General features: G+C 53.8%; 1 protein-coding gene across 1 annotated transcript in view; it reads right to left on the bottom strand.

Moving 5' to 3' along the window:
* CNIH3 (cornichon family AMPA receptor auxiliary protein 3) overlaps positions 1-25,664 on the bottom strand; it is a 98,185-nt gene that overhangs the window by 21,157 nt on the left and 51,364 nt on the right. The gene's annotated exons all lie outside the window — the stretch shown is intronic.

Genomic DNA, 25,664 nt, shown 5'->3' with positions numbered 1-25,664 from the left:
GTTCACAGCTCAGCCCCACCCTCAAGGTGAGACAAAGCTGTGTCACCTGCCACACATGTTAGACACTCACACCGTCACCTGGGATTGCTCTGGCTCTCCCATACCCTGCCACAGGCCCCAGAGCTACAGGATCCTTCCTGCCCTGATGGCTGGCCATTGGCTAGGGTACCCCTGGCCCTCCTGCCCCTTCTCATGAGCCCTGACCACTGGCCACACCACATGCTGGGGAAATCCTGCACCTTGATCCATGAGGAGGTGTGCCTGCCCAAACCCACAGGGAAGAAGGTTCCTTCTGTCCAAATTCAAGGGTCTAGGCAGTTCCTGCAGGAGAGGGAAACTAGGAGCAAATGGAACAGAATGGGCTTGCCAACCACTCAGCTCCCTGGACCTCCCACCCTGCCCATTTCCTCAAGCATCACCCTCATAGCTGTGCTCCCCAAACTTCCTGGTACCTCCAAATCAGCTGGGGCTGTTGCTAAAACACAGATGGCTGGGGCCCACCCCCAGAGTTTCAGATTTTGTAGGTCTAGGTGGGCCCTTCCGTGCTGGGAACATGTCCCTCACACGGTGCTCCCTGGACCGGCAGCACCAGCATCACCCAGGAGCTTGTGAGAAAGGCAGAATTGGGGTTCTGCTCCAGACCCGCGGAACCAGAACTGATACTCTAACAGAATCCCCAAGGGCTTAGAGCACATTCAAGTTGATGGCACTCAGCACCGATTCCCAAAGTAGGACCCACCAGCCGCCTGCACCACAATCGCCTGGGGTGCGCACGTTAAAATGCAGATTGCTAGGTTCTTAGCAGTCTACTCCGGGCCAGGAATCTGCCCAGGTGATTTTGTTAAACAGTTGTGCTAAGAGTCACAGGCCAGGGATGTGAAGAGGACACGAGGCACAGACTTCCCTTCCAAAGACCTCACCCCCAACCCCCCTCTATCTGCGGGGCTGTGACATCCTGCCCTCTTGGACTGTCCTGGGCAGGCAGCCTGCAGAGGGGAGAGCAGTGTCCCCAGCCGCCGCCACGCAGGAGAACACCCTGGGGAGAAACCTCCAAGGGTTGGCCTGGCATCTTCCTAGGACAGGTGGCCGCGGGGGGTGGGGTGCTGTCCTACAGCCTCCTTCACCACCCGAACCCCCAGCCTCTAGCCCCGCTAATTGCCTGTGCTCCCCCTCCCCACCCTCTATGCCTCCTTTCTCGTGTCCCTGGCTTTCCAGATTTGGGAGGCACCTCGTTCCTTTTGGGTTCCTCCAACCTGCCTCTTGTCACTGTTTTTAGACACACTTGCATTTCAAAAGCCTCTCTGCCACTTCCTCACACACTGCTAGCTGGGACCCAAGAGCCCCGTGAAGGGGGTAAGAGTGGAAGTCCTCTCTCAACACCACCTTTTCAAAGGGATGGAATCCTCTTACAAGTGCATGCGGAGTCTGGAGATCTGAAGTCACCCTCGGCTATCCACTCCTGTACTCCTGGTCTTTAAGCCAGGGATGGTGAGGGGAGGAACTGTGGGCAGGATACAGGGAGTGATTACGCAGAGCTCAGACTATCTGAGAGACGAGATGCCAACAGGAGGGAATGTTCTAGAGGCAGAAGGGCAGAGGGGCAAGGATTTCACCAGCACACCTGCTGGTGCTGAAGAGCCCACATTCACACTCAGCAGATATGTACTGTGAGCACTCACCGGGCATGAAGGCTGGTAGACCACAGTGTGTATTGTGTGCACGGTGTGCATGTATGCACAGTGTGCATGGAGTCTGCAGCACAACCAAACGGGAGCCTGAGCACAGAGGGGCAGTGTGCGAGCAGCTCAGGGCAGGAAGCGGGGAGACAAATGCTCGCTCTGCACGTGCTCCTTGGAGGTGGGAGGACTCTGCTCTGGGGAAGGCAGAGGGCATCCCCAAGGGCACTGGTGTCAGCCTTCACTGTGCTGTAAGATCATCACATGCTCCCGTGTCCCAGAATGACATGACTTATAAATCTCCCAAGGAAGTGACACAGAGACCAGAAACCCTTCATATCAGTTTCTTATAGCCTTGAGGCTGTGGGGCATGGTGGTGGGCATCTCTCTTGGCAGGGCAGGCCACATGACTTCCTCTCCTGGTGCCCACAGCCCCAAACAGAAAATCAGGCGCATGGTGGGCGAGTTGGTCTCGAGGTTGGACTCCATCCTTGAGGTCCCAGAGGATGTAGGCTCCAAGACTGGGCCTGCAGTCCCTGCCCTCCCTGCTCACCCCTGCTGCTTTCCCCGCCCTGCCCTGCCAGCCCAGCATGAAGGGATGGAGCCCTCTGCACAGAGGCTTCTGTTGCCAAAACTTTGATGGAACAAGATGCGCTGCTTCAGGTTGTACCACAGACAGTGTCTTAATTGAGTGAGCCTGGTAGCGGTGCAGGGCCTGAGAGGCGGCATCGGCTCCCCCAGGAGAGCCTCTCCAGAATAAAAACAGACAATCATCCTACTTAACAGCGCGAAAGTGCATTAATTACCTATTCCCTCCAGCTGCTTGGAGACTTTTTGCTCAGAACAGGCAAAGCAGGGTAAATTGAACAAGCGGACAAGTGTGTGTGTGTGTGTGGGGGGGGGGGGGGGGGAGGAGAGTTGTCGGGTCCCGTTTGCGGAGCGCCCATGGCAGGGACACAGGGAGGTGGGCCAGCGACCCGACCCAGAGCCCTCGGGCAGAGGCAACACTGGCCCACATGGTCCCTGCACAGTGTGGGTCCAGTCACACAGGTCCACTCGTACGTGGCGTGTCCACGGTGGAGGTACCCTCTCCAGCCTCCGGATTTCACGCAGGGCTGGTGCCCCTCCACCCCCATGTCATGCAAGGGTCACCTGAGTACACGTGTGTTTCTCCAAATCTGGTAAAGTTGGTGGTGGCTGGTGTATGCCACAGTTTACCAGGAATTCAATTCACCAATTCACATTTAGAGAAGAGGCAAAATCATAAGGTCACGTTTGCTTCCAGGAGGCTCGGGGGCACTGTCCCGGCGTGAACAGTACCAGATTGAGGGAGGAGAGCAAGCCAATGGCCAAGCCCAGAGCCTTGGGCTGTCAAATGACAATGGGCTCAGTTTCATCTATAAAATGGGACCAATACAGGTGCCTACTTCGCAGGACTATCATGAGGGGTGAGTTAGTGCAGGTGAAGGCCTGAACGTTGCTTGTGGCACAAGCGACACCAGCAGATAACTGCCATGGTGAGAAGAGGCTCTGATGTGCACACTCCTGCTGGCCCTGCGGTTCTTGTCAGCTCAAGCTCCCTCTATGCCTTGTAAAAAGCAGTAATTAAGCTCTCTTGAAAATTAAGCCAACGTGTCTTCCCTTTCCTCTCCAGTCCATTTCCAGTGCTTGCAGATTTTTTTTAAAATATTTTATTTATTCATGAGAGACACAGAGAGGCAGAGACATAGGCAGAGGGAGAAGCAGGCTCCATGCAGGGAACCCGATGCGGGACTCTATCCCAGGATCCTGGGGTCACGCTCTGGGCCAAAGGCAGACACTCAACCACTGAGCCACCCAGGCGTGCCCAGTGCTTGCAGATTTTTAAAATCCTCTCCCTCTGCTCACTTCTGTCCCCAAAATGCCACATATCCTGGGGTGTCTGATTGCTGCCCGCATCACTGTTAACTACTCCGAAGCACTGCAGCTCCCGTGCTTCCCAGGAATGACTGCCACATCCCCTGGAGTCCTGCCCGTGTGCGCATTGGAGGGAGGGGAGTCTCCCCACACAGCTCTACCAGCACAGCGCCTGGCAAATTCACCATTTATTCACTCAACAAATGCGTGCCAAGGACAGTGACAGGCACTGGAGGTGCCGCTGCTCCTGCATCCCTGCATCCTTAGGCTGGCAGGAGGGACCCTGGCTGAACAACAGAAAGCGCACAACACTTAGCGGGTAAGCAAGCCTGAACGACGGGCAGTGGGGAAACTGAGGCAGGCACACAACCCAGCAGGCAGCCATGGGCAAGGGCCCAGCCGCAGAAACAGGACACACCGTGGCCAGAGCCAGCCTCTGCCACCCGTCAGAGGAACTACAGCGGCCTCCTGACCAGCTGTCTTCCCAGACCCCCTTGGCCCCTCCCCCCTCAGTCCCTCCCCCTCTGCCTGACTCCCCCTTGGCCCGGCTCCTCCCTCGGCCCAGACCTCGGCTCCCAGACCACTTTCACCAGGACCCACAGAGATCTTTCTGAAATATAAATTAGGTCATGTTACTTCTCTGCTCCACCCTGCATGCCTCCCCGTTGCTTCTAGAACAAGACCCGACTCCTTACAATGACCTCTAAGGCCCTACAGGACCCAGCCTCCATGCCCTCCTGACCCCTCGCCCTATACCCCGTTGCCCACTCACACAAGCCATACTCATCCCATTGCAGATCCTCAAACCCAGCCTGCCTGTCACTACCTCAGGGCCTTAGCATGTGCCATGGCCCCTGACCAGAGAGTCCCTCCCCAGACCTCTTCATGGCAGGCTCCTCCTCATCTGTGAATCCACCCACGGTCACCTCCTCAAAGATCCCGCCTGCTCCACCTGGTGTGGTTCTGTTCGATTTACTTTAAATGCTTCACTGTACCCAAATCACAAAGTCCTTGTGTTCTGTGCATCTCCCCCAACTCCATCAACCCCGTTCCTGGAGCGATCTCATCCCCAGCCTCAGCTGCAGTGGAGACGGACGGCCTCCGTGACTCCGCAGCAGACCCAGGACGTGCGTCCACGGTGCTTACTCATCCCCTCAACACTCGCTGTGCCAGGGTCCATGTGCCGGCAGGGGACGGGGTCAGCATGAAGCTTGCATCCCGGTGTGGAAAACACGTGCTGGGAAAGATAGAACGTGACACAAGGAACTGCAAAACCTGTGGCCGGAGGTCTGGGGCCCGGGGCCCGGGGCCTGGGGGCGGCTGCCCAGAGTCATCTTCTGGCCTCGCTCCCTCTCTGGAGGGTCCATGGTGGCTAGGACAGGGTGCGCAGGAGGGACAGAGCCGCGCTGGCGGGCTCGACACCGAAGGCAGCAGTGGGCTCGTGAGAGCCAGAGGGGGAGCACCAGACGAGCAGGTGTTCTGGGGGGACCGCAGGCTCGGCGGGGGCAGCATCAGAGGTGCCCACGGGACAGCGGGGTGCGGGGTCGGTCCTCACAGTGGGGACCCGGAGGCTGAGGAAACACGGCAGATGGAACCCAGATCGCCTGGCGGGAGGTGCTGAGCACAGAAGGCGGAGAACCAAGTCCAGCCGGGCCCCTACGTGCAGGGACTGGGACGAGGAGAGAAGGAAGAGCCTGGGAGCCCGAGGTGGCAGAGGCTGAAAGTCAGAGACAGGACGGCCGAACCCTGCGGTTAGGGGAGAAAATGCCCGCCGGCTTGGGGTGCAGGGCAGAGCCAGGGAGGTCGGGGGCGAGAGGCACAGGGCGATGCGCCGGCCCACCGGTTCCTTCCCCACGCCGGCCGACTCGGGGCTCGGGATCGGCAGAAACACTGAGCGCCGGCCATCGGCTTGCAGGCATGCAGTGGTGCTAGGGACACCGGGTCTCGTTGGCCGTGCTGTCAGGTGTCCCGGAGTCGCCACCAGTAATCACTAGTCCACACGTGTCATGGATGCCCTCGCTGCAGCTCATCCCTGCCCTGTGGCCGCCCCCACCCACCCACCTGCCTGCACCAGGGCTCCTGCCCTCCCGCCACTGTGGGGGCCCACCTGGCCTGGGGGTGCAGCCCCTTCCCGCCACCTCACAGCTGTCACCATCCTGTGAAGCAAGGGCGCTCAGTGTGCATAGGCTCGTTGCGGATGGCGGGAACCGGGTCAGCTCACTCCTCCTCCTGCTCCCAAATCTTCCACGTTGTCCTCGGGGCCACAGGAGGAGTTTGTCACAACCAGGCAACTCAGTGACTTTCAGGAGCGGGGGTCAGAAGGACGCGCTCTTGTGACGCTGTTCTGATGGAGAACTCCAGGAGAGCTCCACGGGGCTACGGTGCCATCCCGTCTAACCCCCAAGCTGGTGTCTGGACACAGCTGTGACTTCGTGGAGCCCAGGCCTCGTGGAGGCTGCTCGGATATGACAGGACATGAAGGTCACACGTTGCACGAAGGAGGTGTGAGCACAGGCAGGTGTCATTGCAGGGAGCAAACAGCTCCCGCTCTGCCCCTCTCCTTCCAGAAAGCCCAGCTCCACGCATTTATGTTGCCCGCATCCCAACCTACTCCTCGGTGACTCCGCGGGGCTGCAGCCCTGACCTCTGATCCCAGCAGCTTTGCGGCCCCCAGACCTGCACACAGCACGAGCAGCCAGCGGTGCAGGCAAGCGAGGCACGGCGGGAGCAGGGATGCCAACACCGCCGCCAGAATCGTCTCGGACCAGGCCGCAATCGGCAGACGCTCACGCAACTCCCCGCGGTGCTGCTCTGTTTGGCTTTTTGGTAAAACTGCTGACACATCCTGAAAGCCCGCTGGGCAGTGATTTGGTTCCAAACCCTCCGCCACAGAGGAGGCTGTGTGTCCTGCTGGTTAACACAGCGCTGGAGACAACACTCCAGGGTCAAAATATTCCTCATAGCTTGAACGATTTCCAGTTTTGAGAAAATGCTTATCTTTGTAAGGATTTCCAATGTGTACCTTATTGTTTGGTTGTTTTGCTTCTGGCTGGTGATCAACTGGGTACTTTTAAAATAGAAGTTTTTAGTTCCCCCAGAATCTGATCCCCGAGTTGCTCTGGCAACCACCTGGAAAACTCTGGAAAGCTCTATCCTGGTTCCAAATTTCTTAGATTCTTCCAGTTGTGCTTGGCTGTGCCCCGACTGAGGTTAATGCTGACAAATCTTAACCCAGTAACTAAGCCCCATAAGGCTCCTCGAGGAAGTGCTGCACCCTAGCACGCCGCAGTCAGGACGTCTCCCCACCATACTGGTGTCAACCCTGCGCCTTCAGAGAAGTGGCATCTGAAAACCAGAGACACATCGAGGGTCGTGGGATTGAGCCTCAGTTGGGCTCTGCTCAGTGGGGAGTCTCTCCCCCCGTGAAACTCCCTCCCTCCCGTTCTCTCTCTCTCTCTCTCAAATAAATAAATAATCATTTAAAAAAAACAACTCTAAAGTCGGCTGCAGTGGGAATGAAAAGTAAGAGATGAAGGAACATTATTTAACATTTTTAGACATGGCTTTATTTCAGAATGGATTGTAGGTGGCTCACCAACGTGTTAATTAATCATGACATGTTTGTCTCTGTACAGTTATATTTAGCAATACCTAGGATCATGCGTAATTCACTCGTGTTTTTAAACACTTTTTTCTGGGTTTGTTTTATTTCCTGCTTTGGAGAAAATGCAGGAATGTTATGAGCACTCGTTGGCTGAGTGCCTCCTGTGCACCAGGACTGTACAGGTGCCTCAGGGCACTTGGGTGGGAGGAGACACAGACTGGGCATCATTCTGCAGGCCAACTGCAAGGAATCCAGGAGGGCGGAAAAGGCAGAGAATATTTCTTGTTTAGTGGATTAGAGGAAGCTTCATGGAAGAAACATCTGAGTTGGAACCAAAAGATAATATTTTAGCCAACAGAGAACATTCTAGGTGATAAAATCATGTAAGAAAAGGCACAAAGAAAGGAAATCATAGGGGTGCCTGGGGGCCTCAGTCCATTCGGGATCTATCTTCAGCTCAGGTCATGGTCTCAGGGTCCTGAGATCGAGTCCCGCACTGGGCACCCTGCTCAACAGGGAGTCTGTTTCTCTCTCTGCCTCTGCCCCAACCCCTATTCATGCTCGCTCTCTCAAATAACTAATTTTTTTTAAAGGAAAGGAAATCCCAGGGCAGTCTCACACATCTCTATTCACAGCATTTGGCACAATCCCTGGCACATAGTAGGTACTCAATAAATGCTGGTGAACAGATAAGTGCTTGAAAGGAAGTAGGCTTCCATAAGGTGAGGAAGAAACTATAGACAGCCCTAGAAGCACTGCTAAGTATCAGTGATTTATGCTCCAACACCGGGGCCCAGAGAAGGTTTTGGGATAAGGTGGTCTTACCTGATCAAGGTTTGCTTAGATCACTCCGATGACATGCACGGTGAAACTGGGAGGAGGACTGGAAAACAGACCAAAGGCCCGGGGGAGGAAACCCAGCTAGTAAGCTACCGCAACAGTCCAGGCACAAGAAGAGAGTCTGAGCCCTTAAGAAAGGGACTTGGGGGAGGAGGGTTGTAATTCATGAAGCACGTGGGCAACAGAACCCACAGACGAGGACAGGTGTGCTATCCAACCTGAGTGACATGGAAGACAGTGTCTCCATCAACCAACACGGTCAACTGGAAGAGTAGGTTGTAAGGCATCGTGTTTATGGCAGGCTGAAGGAACCCTTCAACATCCCTCTCGGGATTCCTGCTTTAACTGGTAACACAGGACTTCCCACTAGCTGCTTCCACATGTTGAGGAAACATCAGGGAGGAAGCCTGTGGCCTAGCTTCTCTTGCTCCAGGCTCTGCCTGTCCCTACACGGCACACATTCTCTTCCCACTCCTGTAAGCATGTGGCAGGTGCATGAGGTCAGGGCCTAAAGCCCACCTCGGTGCCAGCATGAGCCCAGAGCCCACCCCTCTGCGGCACTTTCTCTGTGTGTGTGTCTGTCTCTGTGTCTCTCTCTGTCTCATACTTGAAGGTACTGGAGTCCCACCATGACTGTCCCTGCAGCTGGCCAGCTGTAACACTGTATTTTAACCCTCATCTAGACTCTTGTGTCTGTTCTCAACTGGCTCACGCCCACAGAGGTGAAGCACTGGTTCTTCAGCACGTCTGACCCCAATACTGAGTTTGAGGTACAAGATGTAGAACCAGGTACAGGTGCTCTGCAGATGATCAGTGCTAGCCTGGAATTCCAGAGAGAGCGAGCTAGGAGAAGGCATAGTTTGGGGGCTGTTCCAACATGAATGATAACAGAAGTCCCAGTCCAGGGGTAGGTGAGCCCCAGGGAGGTGGACTCGTGCTCAGATGTGCACAGCACACAGGGATGCAGGAGGGGACGGTGCAGGGGGTCTGAGGAACACACCTCCCAGCAGAAGGGTCACCTGCCTCCCAACCCCAGCTGATGGCTATCTTGAAGGAAAGAGTTCTAGTATTGCCAGATTTTGTACATCTTTTCCCAAAAGCAAGCTGAAAATCCATTCTTGTGTGAATTTTTTCAGATGCTTAAAATATTAAATGGGTCTAGTAAAACAAATTTGCAATAAATATATGACTACAGGTTGCTGACTGCAACTCTTAATACAGAACAGGAAAAAGACAAGGTCAAGGGCAGGATCCAAATGGACACCAGTCTTCAAGGTGGAGAAGGGGATTAAGGCAGAGAGAGGAGCATGTGCACAGGACAGAGGGAAACTGAAGTGCTCTCCTGCCGGGCACCAGAAAGGAAAGATGACCAGCAGTGAAGTGCTTCAGAAAGCCAAAGGGGCTGAGAGTGAATACACCAGGCTTTTGGATTTGGTCTTTGAGACGTCACTGGTGACCTTCAAGATACCAGTTTCCATGGAATGAAAGGAGCACCTGCCACGTCGCAGGAGATTCTCAGATGAGTAGGGGTGAGCGGGGCTCTTTCCAGAATCTGGTGACATATAAAAGAACACCACATGTGTTGGTAACAAAGGGTTACCAAGGTCAGTGACACTTTGTAGGACAAGGAAGACAATGTTTCTGAAGACAGGGAAGGCAGAGTTGTAGCGACAAGAGTCAGAAGGTACACAGGAAAGGGGGAACTGGTCCAGACACATTCCAGAATGAGCTGGAAGGAGACAGAATTGGAAGGAGCCCATGAAGGGGCAGCCAGCCAGTGGGGCAGGGAGGGGCCCTGACCTGAGATAGGACCAGAGACAGGAGGGCACCAGGCAGAGCAGGATAGAGGTAGGGAGCCCAGCACCAGGGCCCCGCTTACTCACGAGCACTCGGGGCCACTTCTGGGAGAACAGAGGACACTGGGGACACTAGGAGCACGCAACGGGGCCAGCATCCTGTGTGCATGTGAACATTCACACGGCAAGCAGGACTCTGGGTCCCCGATGCAGGCCTCTCAGCCCCGCTGTGGCTCCTCACACACCGTGGGGACCCTGAACAACCACCCCACTCAGGGATTCTTTGGAACCGTCACTGTCCTGAGACAGTACAAAGACTGTTCTAGACTGAAAGAGACTGCAGGAAATGCGACAACCAAATGGGAGATGTGGTATTTAACTGGATCCTGGAATTTTTTTGCAAAAAACAAGCTATAAAGCAGGGAGCAGGGGAAATGTCCCTGCATTATAATGAGACGTCGTCATCAGTGTCCTGGACACGACCATGTACTGTGTTGTGATGGCGAATGCCTTTGGGGTGAAAGACCATAACACGTGCAATCAAATGGTCCTGGTGCGTGCACGAGTGTGGGCTCTTCGCAGTGGGGGACAGAGGAACAGACGGAGCAACATGGGTCTTGGTGAAGGAAGACTGTGCAGGCATTTGTTGTCATCCTGCTTGGTCAATATTACCTTATATTTGACTTTCCCCCACCCCCAACAAAAACGTGAAGCTCCCATGCAAACCTCAGCACTGCACTAGAAACCCAGAGGTTGGGTCCAGAGCCTTGGCATTTCTTGAAACCCCCAGGGGGTGGGGGGCTCTAAAATGCAGGCAGCAGCCAAGACCCCTGTCCTGTTTCTTGTTGGAGCTGACCTCTGAAACCCTACCCTTCCTGGCCAGCAGAAGAGGTTCGGGACTAATGACTGGATGCCTATGCACCCCACACAGCCCCATGCTGGTGGGGAGGGCAGGGCCAAGGAGGGGCGGCCACCAGCCCAGCAAAGCCCCCGAGGCCAGGCCACCAACGTGGCTGAAATGCATTAGTAAACCTGAACAATGAAGCCTGTTTACCAAAAGGCTAAACATTAGAATCACCCCAGGGAAGTTTTAAAACTCCAGACAGCCAGGATTTATTCTGAACCAATTAAGTCAGAATCTCTGGGGATCAGACAACAGTTCCTAAAATTCCCCCAGGAGATTCCAATGTGCAGCCAAGGTTAAAAACCAGTGTCCTGAAGAGCACTTTGCGAGTGTTAGCGCTCACAGTTAATAATTACGTGGGCCAGGCCGGGACCACAGCCAGCTCCCCACCTCCTGCCGTCGTCTTGGGGGTGGGGGGGGGGGGGGGTAGGAGTCTCACTGGCCAGGCTGGCTCCTTGAGCTAAGGATAGAGTTTCTGACACAATTTGTTTCTTGAAAGACATAAGCTCATCTTTTTTCACGAAGCATAAACATTCCTGGTATTTTTATGCAGGTGAACTATGTTGTGGTTCTGCAGGACCCCGCCAGCCCTCCCACCAGCCGTGAGCAGGGTCCACACGCAGCACCCAGCAGTGTGAAGCAGGACAAGGTGAGCGTCTACACACCTCCTCCACCGCACCGCGCATGGGTGCACTTACACGTGTGCACACACTCGTAGAACACCCGAGTCCCTGCTGGCCTGCAGGCTTCCCACACCAGCCACTGATGTGTTCTAACTGTTTTCACTCAAGGCGCACGCGGGACGGCAGCAAACAGCAGGGTACCATCGTGCCATGGAAGGGACCAAAGCTCCAGGGCAGCGGACTCTCCATGTGGCCTCTACACCTCAGCGTGGGGGTGCGTCTCCCCTGGGACCATGTGCATCACAGTAGCTCACAGGGTGAAGACACGGGGTGGGTGCCACGTGGAGGAACTTGTGGTCTGCATGTTGCGTGACATAAACAACATGACCCCTGCGCAGGAGGACATCACTGGAACTTGCATGTGTCTCTGGTCATGAACTAGGGGTGTGTGGACACCCTCTTCTCTCCCGGAAAGAGCACTCCCAACCACCCTGGGTGAGAAGGTCCTCTCAAGAGCAGTGCCTGTCTTACAGGGTCCTAGAGGCTCTGAAAGCCATCAGGGGGCTTTGTGCAATGGCCAAAGTCAGCTCTGACCAGCCATGTGCTCTGCGGGACTGGGATAGTCCTGCAGGGAGTAAGGGGCGGCTGGCCGAAGGAGACCACCCGGAGCCTCCAGCAGAGTCCCCACTGCCCATCCACGGGAGACCCAGGAAGGGGGGTAGGGGCTAGTGTCTGCAGGGTTTCCCAGGAGCTCTCCACCCTGGAGACCATCACAGTCACCAGGGGGCTTTTGAAAACACCATTGTCCGTGTCCCCTGGACTAGTTAAGGGAGACTTCGTGTGAGGCCCCTGTATCCAGATTTTAAAAGCTCCTGGGGAAATGTGAATGTGCTGCCAGGACTGGGAAATTGATCAACAAACAGTGTCCTGCTGGGGCTGCGGACAGTAGGTCAGCCCATGGGCTCCCCGGGAACTGCTGGTGACGGCGACGCACCCTCTCGTGCCAGTGCGGGCAGCCCACATTGCTCACACGTTGCTTCAACCTGTTGGTAATTCCATTTAAAGTACAAGTTCACACACTCTTCAACCTGAAGTTTTTTGTTTTTTTTTTAAGATTTTAATTATTTATTTATTTATTTATGATAGTCACACACACAGAGAGAGAGAGAGAGGCAGAGACACAGGCAGAGGGAGAAGCAGGCTCCATGCAGGGAGCCCGACGTGGGACTTGATCCCGGGTCTCCAGGATCGCACCCTGGGCCGAAGGCAGGCGCTAAACTGCTGAGCCACCCAGGGATCCCCCAACCCAACAATTTTAAAAGGGGTAGAAACTCACGAAGGAGCTCACGGCGGGGCTATGGTTGAGGCCAAATGAACAAAACTAAAAACAGAGTGTCCATGGACAAGGGTATGATGGACAGATGGCATGTAGTACGGCATATAATGGCTGTTTGTGCAAACTCGTTTCCATTTTTAAGAGGGTTAGATCTGTAGTGGTGACCTAGAGAATGGTCCATCACATCCAGTGTGTGGGGAAGAACAAGGCACAAAAAAACCAATTTTCCCATTATTGGGAAAAACAACAAAGAAGACGACTCTGAGAGAGAGTGTGTGTATGGGTGTGTATGCACACACACTTGTGATTGAAAGAGCACGGACACGTGAGTGCAGGGACGCAGGCCCCAGCTGCTGCCGTCAGGTCAGAGGGTTAGGGATGGAGGAGGGTTGGCAGTTTGTTAATACTTCCTTCATATTAACTTAGCATCATTTCCTAGTGAAAATGAGGACATGCTACATTTACAATCAAAACAAACAAAGAAAAACCAAAGAGCGCGCTCTGGGAAAGGACCACCAAAACTGGGACCCGCTTGGGTTCCTGGCTGGCTGCCCTCATGATCCTTTCAGTGAGGGGGGACCATGGGGACACCTGCATCACATTAATGCCACATCAGAGGGGACGTTAAGTGAGATGGTCCAGTTGAGCACTTCACACGACAGCTGGCATGTTCTCGGCCGCACATGGTAATAGCATGTGTCGTGGTCCCAGAGGAAACTTTCCTTCTGCCTCTAGGGACCAGGCTTCGACGCCTAAGCAGGTGTGGCCCTCCAGCACAGAGAAAGGACCCAAGCCCCTCTTCCGGCCCCATGTGCACAGCGAGCACCACGCATGGGCCGTGCTCCTTATTCCACCAGCCCCAGAATGGGCCATGCTGTTCTGCTACCAAGTTACAATTTCGGGACAGGGAAGTGCCAGGGATCTCCTGGGAGAGCATGTTCTATAAATTAAATAGAGTAAGTAGGGACACCTGGATGGCTCAGCGGTTGGGTGCCTGCCCCTGGCTCAGGGTGTGATCCTTGGTCTCAGGATCGAGTCTCGCATCGGGCTCCCTGTATGAAGCCTGCTTCTTCCTCTGCCTGTGTCTCTGCCTTTCTCTCTCTGTGTCTGTCATGAATAAAAAATCTTAAAAAAAAAAAAAAAAAGAATAAGTACATGACTTCAGCAAGCAGCACTTCTGTGAGAGCGCACATCACAGACACGGCATGGTGCTGACCCGGGCCAGCCGGGGAGACAGGAGCCGGAGCTGGTTAGCGTGACGCATGACTGGGACTCAGCTGTGGGCGCTCGGTAGGGCAGCTGGCTCTGCACGCTGCTCTGGGCCGGCAGCTCCCGTCCCTACCGTGTGGACTGCCTCCCCTTGAGAATGATGGGGCAATCTTCACAGGCTTTGCTCAGATAAACATGCAACAAATCCCACAGAAAGGAGCAACATCTTGCCCTTGCTATCACGGACTACTCCCGTGGATGACAGGACACCGCCAGTGAAGTCTGAACCCAGGCCCTCACTACTCACTCCGTTACTCACCAAGGGAAGGCCATCCTTCCTCCTCAGCACGTGGATGTCATTTCCATTAAAGCTCTTCTCTGGCACATGGATCCCATCCCCATAGAAGTCGTATGTTGGAGTCCCAACCCCCAGCACCTCAGAATGTAACTGTATTTGGAGAGAGGGTGTTTAAGGCAGTACTTAAGGTAAATAGGGTCACGAGTCTTTGTAAGAGGACAAAAACGGACAGAGGGACGACACCTGGGAAGGCAGCCGTCTGTAAGCCAAGGCGTGACCTCAGAAGGAACCAACCCACCTACAATAATCTTGGACTCCCAGCCTCCAGAACCATGAGGAGATGAATTTCTGGTGTTTAAGCCACCCTGATGTGCCAGGCCCAGTAAACCCACGCAGGCAGAGGGCACCATGCCTTCCTTCAGGCTAACCCACCCACAACAGTCTCTTGAAATTGGGATGATGCCTTTGGTCCAACGCTCTTAGTCTGCATGTGACTTGTAGGCCAAGAACCAGCTGAGATGGCAGTCATCAGACCAGAGGAGGGTGGGGCCCGCAGGTGCAGGGATAAATGCCGGGGTGTCCCAGGGTGGCATCTGGGTGCCTCTGAGAACCACAAAGGTGTGGGAAACATAAGGACTTCTGGAAGGCAGGACTCTGGGAGTCAGAGCCCAGGGATGCCCCAATGGCCACCCCAGGGACAGGGATGAGGGAGGAACCCCGAGGCCGCCAGCAAAGCTCTCCCGACTACACGCTGCTTGCAGGGTGAGGGCCGAGCAAGGAGTCAAGCACCCAGACCTGCCCACACCCACCGCAAGGTCTCCCGGGGGAAACCAGGTGTGACAGAGTGTCGCACCTCTGACTTTCCTCTTCCCCCCATACTGTCTTCTTCTTAAGTCCTGACTGTCTGTGCTTGAGATACTTTATCAATAACAACAAACAACCCAACGTCCACATAGCAGTTGGCATCACCACTATCGAGAAAGCATCTGATAGCATGGCGGCACATGTGGAAGTCTAACTCGCCCAGGGAGGCTGACATGGCCCTCAAAAGAGACAGACAGTCCATCCTGCTGATATAATCTGAACAGGTCCCCAAGGGCAGGAGCCCAGCCAAGTGGCTCCTTTATTTGCCTCCCCCCAGGACACCAGGGGACGCCTTGAGAGCTGACAGCAGTGATGTCACCACAGAAAGGCCACAATAGCAGAGTTGTTGTCGCCACGTGCTCCCCGCCCACCTCCCTGTGCTATAATCCGTGACCATTGTGCTCCAGAATTTCATCATCGCTCAGACCGGTTGGCAGATAGAGAAAGGGGACGGGATGGTTCTTCTGTCCCCTTAGAATAATGGCACTTTGCATTTGTATAGCACATTGAACCCATTCAGTGCATTTCCCCAACTACTGCCTAGTCTTATCCGAATGAAACAAAACTCCATGTGTTTTGTAATTGTCTGTGCCATGGAGACAGCTTAGGGATCAGAGCCAGTGAAACTCTGTGCTGGAGGAGGACCAATACCCCAAATTGCGTAAAGAATAACAAATCCCACATAAGTGGCAAATGGAGCCAGCGTGATGGTGCAGCAGCACAGCTAGCCATCGGAGGAGATACATCTGGGCACGGAATCGGTCCAGCGCCAGCCAGGAGCCCCACAGGTGCTCACCTGTGCTGGCAGCTTCTGGGGGTCTCTCTGTCAATACAGCTGGTGTCGGGAATTAACTTTAGGGAGAGGAAGAGATGAGGCAGCGCTCTAGGGAACAAGAGCCCATGAGAATTTGGTGATACTGGCACATTTTGTGGCCTAGAAACATGACCCAGAAATGTTTCTTGCTTTTTCAGCAGTTGGGCAAAGGGCAAGGATGAATATTTGGAAGGATGAGCATGGGGGTGGGTGGGGTGTGGGCGCTGGGAACAGAAGGTTTTGGTCCTCATCACACTGTGGGAAAGGAAGCTTCTGGAAGCAAAGCCACACCAGGAAAAACACGCTGTCTGCAGATTCCGTGCAGGGTCCTCCCACCACGTTGACCCCCTCCTCGGAAGTAGGGAGTTAGGCACAGACTTGTTGGGTCGGGCACCTGCCGGCAATTACTGCTTTTACTCTGGCACCATTTAGAGAATCACGGCCTCTAAATCACAGCCTCGGGGCTGTGAAAATGGAAACACTTCCCGCCTGCTTTGCCAGAGCCAGGCTTAACCTCCAACTCTTCAACCCGCAGCCCTGGGGGGCTCTCCAAATGCCGATGCCCAGGCCGCATCCCACACCAACAAGATGGAATATCTGGGGGTGGGGACCAGGAGCAGCACTTTGCGAGCTCCCCAGGTGATGCCGATGTGCAGCCAGGTGAGCGGGTGCTGGAACCCCATCTGCCACGGCACTCACCCACCGGGCAGCGATGCTCTCATCACACCTGCCACCGGTCTCTCCCTGCTCACATCACTTGCCTTAATCCCACCCTCGGCTGGGAGAATTTTGCCACAAGTTATTATGTGGCCGCCAGGCTCCCATTCCCTAATCCATTTAGCTAATTAACATAAAGCTGACACCATGCTAGGCAATGTGATGGGTATACAAATTACGAGGGCATGATCCCTTCAAAAATACAAATGTGTAAGATGTGCATACAAGTAACTTTAAAGTATCATGTGGCTGGGGCTTTGAGAGACTCTGAGGCAGGAATTCAGGAAAAAAGCAAGATCCCTTTTAGTTGCACTGAGCATGTCTCCACCGCTTGCTCACACACACACACATACACACACACACATCCCTGGCGGCACATGATAGCTGCGTACCCAGGAGGTGCTAAGTGAATGCCAGCCAAATGAATGAATCAGTGTTCTTTGGAACCTACCAAGCCAACGTCCAGGATGCCTTGGTTTCCCTGTCCAGCCATGATGCCCAGGTTTCTCTGGGTTAGCACCAAACACCACCCCAGCCTCTGATGCCCAGTCCCTCCCCACCCGACCCTCCTCTCCACCTGGAAGGGCATGCAGGGCACAGCAGTGGCCGTGTGCCCTGTGCTGGCAGCTCCTGGAGGCCAAGATCTGCCCCATCCCCCCTCCCCCATGTTCACTTTCTCTTCTCTTTGGAACAAAACCCCTGATCTTTGGCTGAGTACACAGCTCCCCCCACCCCATAATAAGACTAGCTGTGTCCATTTGCCTAAGATCTGGCCAGTGAGTTAAGTGGAGGAGGAGTGTGCTCCTTCTGAGTCATATGCCCTGGAGAAATGGCCCTTTCCCTCCTCCCCCTCCACCCTGAGGCCTGAAGGGACATCGTGAGCTGACACCTTTGCAGACCACAGGGACCAGGCAGGAGTGTGGGGCCCCGATGAGGCCTTGGGGCAGAGTTCTCTTCCCCACCAGATCTCGTTCTGGATGGGCTTTCCAACAGTGAGTTCCCTGTGTCCCTCCTGGCTCCCACACCTTCAACACCTGGACTTCCTTTTTACCCTCAGGAGAGGAGAAAGGCACTCTAGAAAAGCAGATAATCTCTGTCAGAACACCCAGATTTGATAACTTCTGGTAACAAAACTACCAAGTCCATAAATCTGCTCAGAAGGTGGGACGAGAAATGCAGTGAGGGGACTGGCCTCCTTCTCTGGCTCACGCTCTGTGGAGGCCACAAGGGAAGCCAAGCACTCTTCACTCTTGGTCGGTGGCCTGCAAAGACAGGCTCCACGTGTACAGCAAGAAGCTACAGAAGGTTCCCGGCTCCCACAGATGGAAGCAAATGGAAACAGCAGGAGGGAAAGGGAGCAAGTGTGGGCTCTGGAGCCAGACCCAGGTGCTGGGTGCCCTTGAGCAGGGAATGTACCGTCTGCTGGAGGCCATCACTTTACCCACCTCACTGGAGACTCCACTCACAGTGTCCCAGGGCCCTTCCACAGACCCGCAGAGCCTCAATTTCCAGGATGGGGGGTACATTAGTCAGGGTCCTCCAGGGAAACAGACAACAGGGTGCGCATGTGTGTTTGAGTGTGTGCATGCATGTGTGTGTGCATGCCTATGAGTGTGTGAGTACACAAAGTGTGTGTGGTGTACACATGTGTATGTGTAGTGTGTGAATGGTATATGCATGTGTGTGCATGTACGTGGTGCATGTGACTGTGTGTGCACATGCTGTGTGCATTGTGTAATGTGTGCATGTGTATGTGGCTGTGTGCACGTGTGCATTTGTGTACATGCATACATGTGTGTAAGTACACGGAGTGTTGTGTGGTGTGTGCATGTATGCATGTGTGCATGTATGTGTGAGTGTATAGTGTGTGCATGTGCATGAGTGGTGTATAAATGTATGTGAATGTGTACATGCATCTGTGTACATACATGCATGTGTATGCATGTGTGTGATGTGTGCATACATGCTGTGTGTAGTGTGTGTGTGTATATGACTGTGTCAGTATGTGTGGTGTGTGCATGTGTCTGTGACTGTGTATGCTGTGTGCATATGTTTGTGTGTGAGCCTAGTCTGCTGCCCACACCCTCATCACAACATGGCTACTTGTATCACATGTATACATGTACTTATATGGAGATTTTAAGGGACTGCAGGGTGGTCTAGGGAGGCCCAATGTTGCAGTTGAAGTCTGAAGGCCATCTGCTGTGGGATTCCCTCTTGCTTGGGGAGGTCAGTTTTTGTTCTATGGAGGCCTTCAACTGATTGGATGAGGCCCACCCTCATTATGGAGGGCAACCACTCTGCTTTATTCAGCAATCTAAATATTAATCTCATCCAAAAACACCCTCACAGAAACACTTGGCATAATGTCTGACCACATGCCTAGCATAATGGGGCCTAGCCAAGTTGACACCTAAAACTAATCATCCCCGGGGGTGGGCATTCAGGAATCCATGTTTTCACTAACCTCTCCAAATGTTATGCAAGGCACAGCCAAGGTTAGGGATCCCTCTCAGTGATGCGGCCCAAGGTCCCTGACGGTTTCAGGGTCTCTCTCTCCACCTCCACAAGCGTCCCTGAACTTCCTCTGTGGAGTGGAACCAGTCTTCCTCACTCTGGAGCGGGAAAATGCTCCCTCCATGCAGTCGGGACATGGTGGGCTGGGGCTACTCCTCATGCCCAGGGCTGCTGGCCCTTCTGGCTCAAAGCCCTCTCTCTTTCCCTCTCCCACAACAGACACCATTCTCCAGACCCTGGGGAGCCATGCAAGAGCTGCTTGTGAATCACCCGGACCCTCGCCAACCACTCACATAACCAGATATTCCTCACAGGATTCCTCCGGTGTGGCCACCCACAAGACGCCCACATAGGGTATTTTCCAGTAACAGATAACTGGACCCTCCCAAGCAGGGGCTCAATGGTCCCGCAGATCTGTCCCTTGTTTCAACAGTGTTTGGATGGAGCGGACCCAGGGGCACCAGCCTCCAAGCTTTTTTCCAGCTGTAACCTTCAGGGCCATCTTCTGTCCACCATGTGTCTCCAGGACCAGCCAACACCCTATTTTGAGCTCAGCTCCTTACTATCATCAACCATGAGCTTTGAGATGCATCATTCCATGGAGCTGGAGGCCACTGTCAACTGCCTGGTCTACACACACCTGTGGGCCTCCTGTCTGGGCTTCCTGTTCCTCCAGGAGATGTGGCTCGGACGGCATGGGTCACTTCTTCCGTGAACTGGCTGAGCAGAAGTGTGAGGGTGCTGAGCTTCCCGTGAAGGAGCAAAACCAATGCAGCAGTTGCGCCCTCTTCCAGGATGGGGAAAAGCTGTTCCAGGAAGAGTGGGCCAAACCCTGGATGGCGAGGAAGCCTCTCTGGTTCTGAGGAAGAGCCTGAGCCCAGCCCCGGTGGATCTGCATGCATGGGTTCTCCCGCGGGGACCCCCATCTCTGTGACTCCCTGGATGAGGAGGTGGACTCACTAAGAAGACAGGCCACCCCTGCCTCGAAACATGCAGGATTCAGGTTCACAGCACCGATCTAGTGCAAATTTCTGTACATGGCTGCCCGCAAACGGAACTGTGAAGATGTCCTTGAAGACCCGAGGCACCTAATGAGGCCGCCCCTCTGATGGAAGTAAGCTGAGACCTCTGTACAGCTGTCGTGGCAGGAAGAACTGACGGGAAGAACATGCAGAGGCTTTACTGCAGGAATGCGGTGGAACGCTCCCCACACCTGAGAGCCCACTGCAGACAGCAGTGCTTACTGCCCACCTCCCCCGCATCTCCATAGAAAGACCACTTTTCACTGGAGAAGGGCTGATTTTGAAATAACCAAGGATCCTTTCCACAACTCTCACCAGGAACTGCAGAATATGAAGGTGGGCAGCCTCATTCCCAGGCCTATCGGATGCCAAGTGGGAGAGAGGTTGAAACTGGAGGGAAAGACAACTCACGCGTAGTGCATGCTACTCACGGTGAAACGGCCACTGTCATGCGGTAGGCATCTGCCATTCCCAGCACCCGGAGCTCAGCCCCGCAGCGGGTGAGCAAGCAAGGTGTGGCCCCTGCCTCAGAGAGCTCATAGCCGGGTCCCATGCTGCCCAACCTCAGTGATCTCGGACTCTCAAGGGGGTGTCTGAGATGGTTCTCAGGTCATTTCACCACTACACCTTCAGGTCTCAGTTTCCCCATCTAAAAATGAGGAGTCTGGCCAGATGACCTCTAAGGTCCATTCTAGTTTTAGCATGTCATCTCCTGGTCACATACTGATCTTCTCTATCCATGCATCCATTCATCCATCGAGGGACACTTGGACTGTCTCCCTATCTTAGCAGTTGTAAATAATGCCGCTATGAGCACAGGGGTGCAGGTGTATCTCTGACTTCGTCTTCTCATCTCCTTCAGATTCATAACCTGAAATAGAATTGCTGGATCACACAGTATTTTTACTTTTAACTTTTGAGGCTCTGCCATGCTGTTTTCCAGAGTGACTGCACCAGTTGGCATTCTCACCAACCAGACACGAGGGTTCCCTTTCCTGTTTACCCTCACCAACACTTGTCATCCTTTGTCTTTTTGATGCTGGTTATTCTAACAGGAGTGAGGTGGTGTCTCATTGTCCTAACCCCTGAGTCTTAATTCCCTTCCTACAGATATGTGGTAGATTGACAGCAACTATGATGCCACCGATGGCCTCACTACATCTACATCTTTCCCTATAACTCTGTCATCCCTCCCATTTCTACCCTGTATTGGGGGAGGTCGTTGAGAGGACATGGTCAATGGCTGACCCATGAGGTGGACCCTGGTGATCAGAGGCTCATCACCCCCACCCTGTCCTTGGACTATTGGTCCTACTTGCCTTGCCTGCTCTGGGAGCTGCCCCCAGGAGAGCGTTCAGACAGTGATGTGGCACTAGGACCATGTGAACAGTACATGTGACCTCTTTATAAATGTCTAAGACTTGGTGGGTGGGTGCGGAGATCCGCTCATCTGTGGCTGCCCAAGAGAAGCCTCATAAGTACATTCCCTTGCTTACAACACCTGCCACCCACCAACCTGGAGTGGCCCACCTCCCTCTTCGGGCCCTCCCCAGCCTCTTCTCACACCTGGGAAACTCCTGAGGCACTTTCGAATCAACACCCTGGGCTCGCCCATGTGAGTCGTTTCAGCCAACAGGACACTAGCAGATCTGATGCAAACCAAAGTGTGAAAAAGCACATGTGCATTCCCACTTGTGCCCTGGCTTCTCTGTGACACTGCGAGAAGAGCCCAGGTTCATCACTGGAGGACGAGGCAGGAAGCAGGACCAACCACCCCAGCGGAGGCTGTCCCACATGGGCTAATAGTCTGCAGATGGCCAGACACAGTCTGTGGATGGCCAGTCCAGGCAAGAGCAGAAGAACACTCCCTTCTCCCTGTAAGCCCAGCCAGCATGGGGGGAGCCAACCAGGGGATGCATGGATCCATCAGAAATAGAAACTGCACTTGCTGTAAACTTGCTTGATCCTCTGTTACCATGGAATAAAGAACCATTAAGGACAGGCCAACCAGCTATGGGCCTAATGAGCCAGGGCTGTTGTAGGGTCATCTGCTGGTCCGGCTGTGGCCTTGTGGGGGAGTGAAGTGGGGACAGGCCTCCTGCCACCAACCGCCCGGCTTCTGGTTCAGCACCACCGTTCACACAGTGAGTAAAGCATTCCATCTTTCCCTCTGACTAATAAGGAGTTGGCCACAGAAAGAGAATGAAAATACATTATACATGAGACACACTTTCTGAACTAGTTGCAAGTGTTGTTCTAGGATATTTTTACTTCTCTTGAAACATTCCCTCTGGGGTGAACTATCTTCCCAAGAAGGTAAATGAAAATAGGAAAGAGCCTTGGAGGAATCCACTGGGCCCCATCGTGGCGAGCCAGCAACGTGATGGTCCCTGTGGCCCCTGTGGCTTTGGAGGCTCGTATCTTCCCTTTAGATAGCGATGTTACCTGAGTGGTGGTCCGCAAGGAGCATGTTCCAGAGAACCAACAATTTCCCCTATTCTGTAATGAAAAATATGGACTCTGGTCTGACTTGTCTTCAGACCCTAGCTCTATGGATTCAAGAAACATGAGACCCCGGTAGGAGGTAAACCTCTCTATGCCCTGACTTCCTCGTCTACCAGGTGGGATTTTCGATCATGATCACCTTGTAGGGTTGTTGGGAGGGTTCGTTCTTTTACAGGCAACAGCGGTCACTCAGGAAACAGAAGTGGCTCTGATCCTCAGCATACTTCAGAAATCCACCAGCCAACACAGAACTCTGATTTGGAAAATTTCTGAGTCAAGGATGGTGTCTCTACAGCATTGCACACAACTGCCACTAAGTTTACGTGTCCCTTTTCACTGTGTTATGTGTCGCAATTAAAATTCGCTGCTCCCTCCAGAGCCCTGCAGGAAGGACCGCACCCACAGCAGGGAGCGCAGGGAATCAGAGGAAACCACTGTCTTCACTATCCTTCCCAGCAGGTGATGCATGACAAACATTTGATCCAAAGCGACGTGGGTCTTTCTCTCGGTTCTGGTACATTAATGCATTTAGTAGCCTCCTCTGAGGTCACAGAAATTGGGACAGAGTTTGAAACTATCTATTTATAAATTTGTAGAGTCAGCAAACAGCTGATGTGTAGAGAGGACACAATCGCTTTTTAAAAAAAGATTGTCCCTCTTACATAAGTAGCACACGCTTGCAGTATCAGTGAGCCATTGCCGTAATAATGCTGCATAACAAGTCATTCCAAAATTCAGTGCCTGAAAATGATGATCATTTATGCTTGCTCATGCATCTCAAGGTTGGCTGGGGGTCACCGGATCCTCCATGCCCCTCACACCAGTGCGTTGGCTGTGGTGATGTTAGAAGTGCAAGACAGCAAGAACACCCAGAACTCTGAAGGCCTCAGCACACTCGCACACCTGCCCACATTCAAATGCCAGAGCCCGACGTGAGTGTGGAGGAAGGGACCTGCACCATCACCTGGCAAGGGCATGGACACAGGCAGGGCTGGCTTCAGGGACATGACCAACAGGATCTGCACTGTACAAGGGTCCTGGCCATCCCCACCTCCTCCAAACCGGCAGGACTGCTGGAACTTCTGAAGGGGACCCGCGTTTCACACCATACAGTGGGTATTTCGCACTGTGACGCATACCCCAACCCCGCACTCCACAGGTGTGGTTCAGTTAAGCATCAACGGGGAGGGTGTAGGTGGTCATTAGTGGTCACACATGTGGCCTTATTGCCACACTGTTCTTTCCAGATTAAAACCTGGCACGCCTGTCCCTCCCCCCAGCCTGGTTATATCTCCCCCACAAACTCAACACCCCCAACACCCCAACCCCCTCATCCTCCTCCTTCACATTCCAGGGTGACTGCTCAATGGAGGGAGTGAAAACTGTCCACCAGAGGTCCTTAGAGCCACAGGTGTCAGAAATCCACAGTGGGTCTGAAGACACTTGTGGGCTTCAGGGCACAAGATGGAAGCACAGATGCTTCTCCCAAACTGTGCAACGGAGTCCTCCCCTCAGGCAGGCTCAGCCAATGCAAGACTGTCACAGACTTTGTTCAATGACTTGGTCTAGAAGTGACATGTCATGGTCCCCAGGGATGACCACATCCAGGGTCTGATGATGCCTCTCCCCCAAAGCAGGCTCCTTCTCACACTCACACCAGCCTGGGGCTCTCCCAAAGCTCCTCTTCTCCAACAATTTCCTAAAGTCCGGGATGCAGCCAGGGCCCCTCGTCGGGTCCATCTCCTCTCAGGGGGCCCCTGACCATCCTCCACAGTGACCCGCAGGGCCAGTGACCCATGGGGCCCACATCCTGCTCCAGCAGGAGAGCGGCACATGAAGTGGCTCTTGCCACGGAAAATGAATCACATGCAACAATGTCAACATCAGAATCCTACAGTTCAGAAAATTAGCCAAAGAACACATTTTCTGATAATTAGAGAGCTAAAAATGGATCCACTTTGAAAATCCCTTCCTTCCTCCCGAGAAAGCTGAGGAGGTGGTTTAACAACAATCAGCAGCGGAGATACAGCACATTCTGGGTGTTTAGGGGACAAGTTCCAAGAAATTTCTTGGAAGGTACGGTTCCCAGAAGGTGGTGGCGCTAACAGACCCACGAACCCTCCGCACATCCCTGCAACCGGCTCGGACTTAGCAGGAGAACCAGAGCAAGAGAGAGAGGGGAGCAGCTGGGGGCAGGCCACTGGCCGCCTCACCTGCCTCGGCACCGAGTGTGTGTGGGATTGTCACCCAGCACTGCCAGCAGCCCCTGAGGGCCAGGACGCGAGCAGCAGCGTGTACCGTGCTGAGCTGCACACACATGCATCCTCTCACTGAATATCATGCAGCTGTGCATTCTCACCACTCTCAAGTTAAGTGTCACACCCAGGGCCACACAATAATCAGGGCAGGAGCGGCATCTAGGCAGCAGAAGCCTGTGTGCACCACCACCTCTCTCGTGGAAGGGTCCAGAACTGGCAGGGAGCAGACCCCAAGGAGGGCAGCGGACACAGACGCACACCAAGGGTTAGGGTAGGAGAAGCCTCAGTTAGGGACCTGCTAAGTCGATGGTCAACACAATACAGAGTTACACGTGATTTTACAAATCTCATAGAAGTAGTAAATGTAGTAAATATACACATTCCAAGCTAGGCCCTTGTGCAACTGCTCATGGAGCCGAAGACCATTAGGCTGCAAGACAAATGACCATTAGGCTATAACACCTAAAAACTCACAGTCCGTATTTCCTGGCCTCCAATACCTACCCTGGACCGCCATTCCCGGTGTTTCCCACTGAAGATGAATAGCATCTGTGCTCACAGGAGCAGCAGAGGCCACAGAGTGGGGTGGGGCGGGGGAGACCAAATGAAAAGGACAAGAAACAGAAAAAGGTACTTGGAGTATGTTTCCCGGAGCAAAATGCCTCCATCTACTGTTTATGCAAACGTATGCAAACTATATGCAAATTTGCAAATGGTAATGCTAATTATTGCACAGCCTGTATTCTTTCATGGCCTTGGCTTTGACCTCTGGGTTATAAGGTAGG

This window comes from Canis aureus, chromosome 6 (assembly GCF_053574225.1).
Source record: "Canis aureus isolate CA01 chromosome 6, VMU_Caureus_v.1.0, whole genome shotgun sequence".
In the NCBI taxonomy this organism is placed as follows: domain Eukaryota; kingdom Metazoa; phylum Chordata; class Mammalia; order Carnivora; family Canidae; genus Canis; species Canis aureus.
Note: the sequence above shows the minus strand (reverse complement) of the source record. Positions and strands in the feature narration are given on the sequence as shown.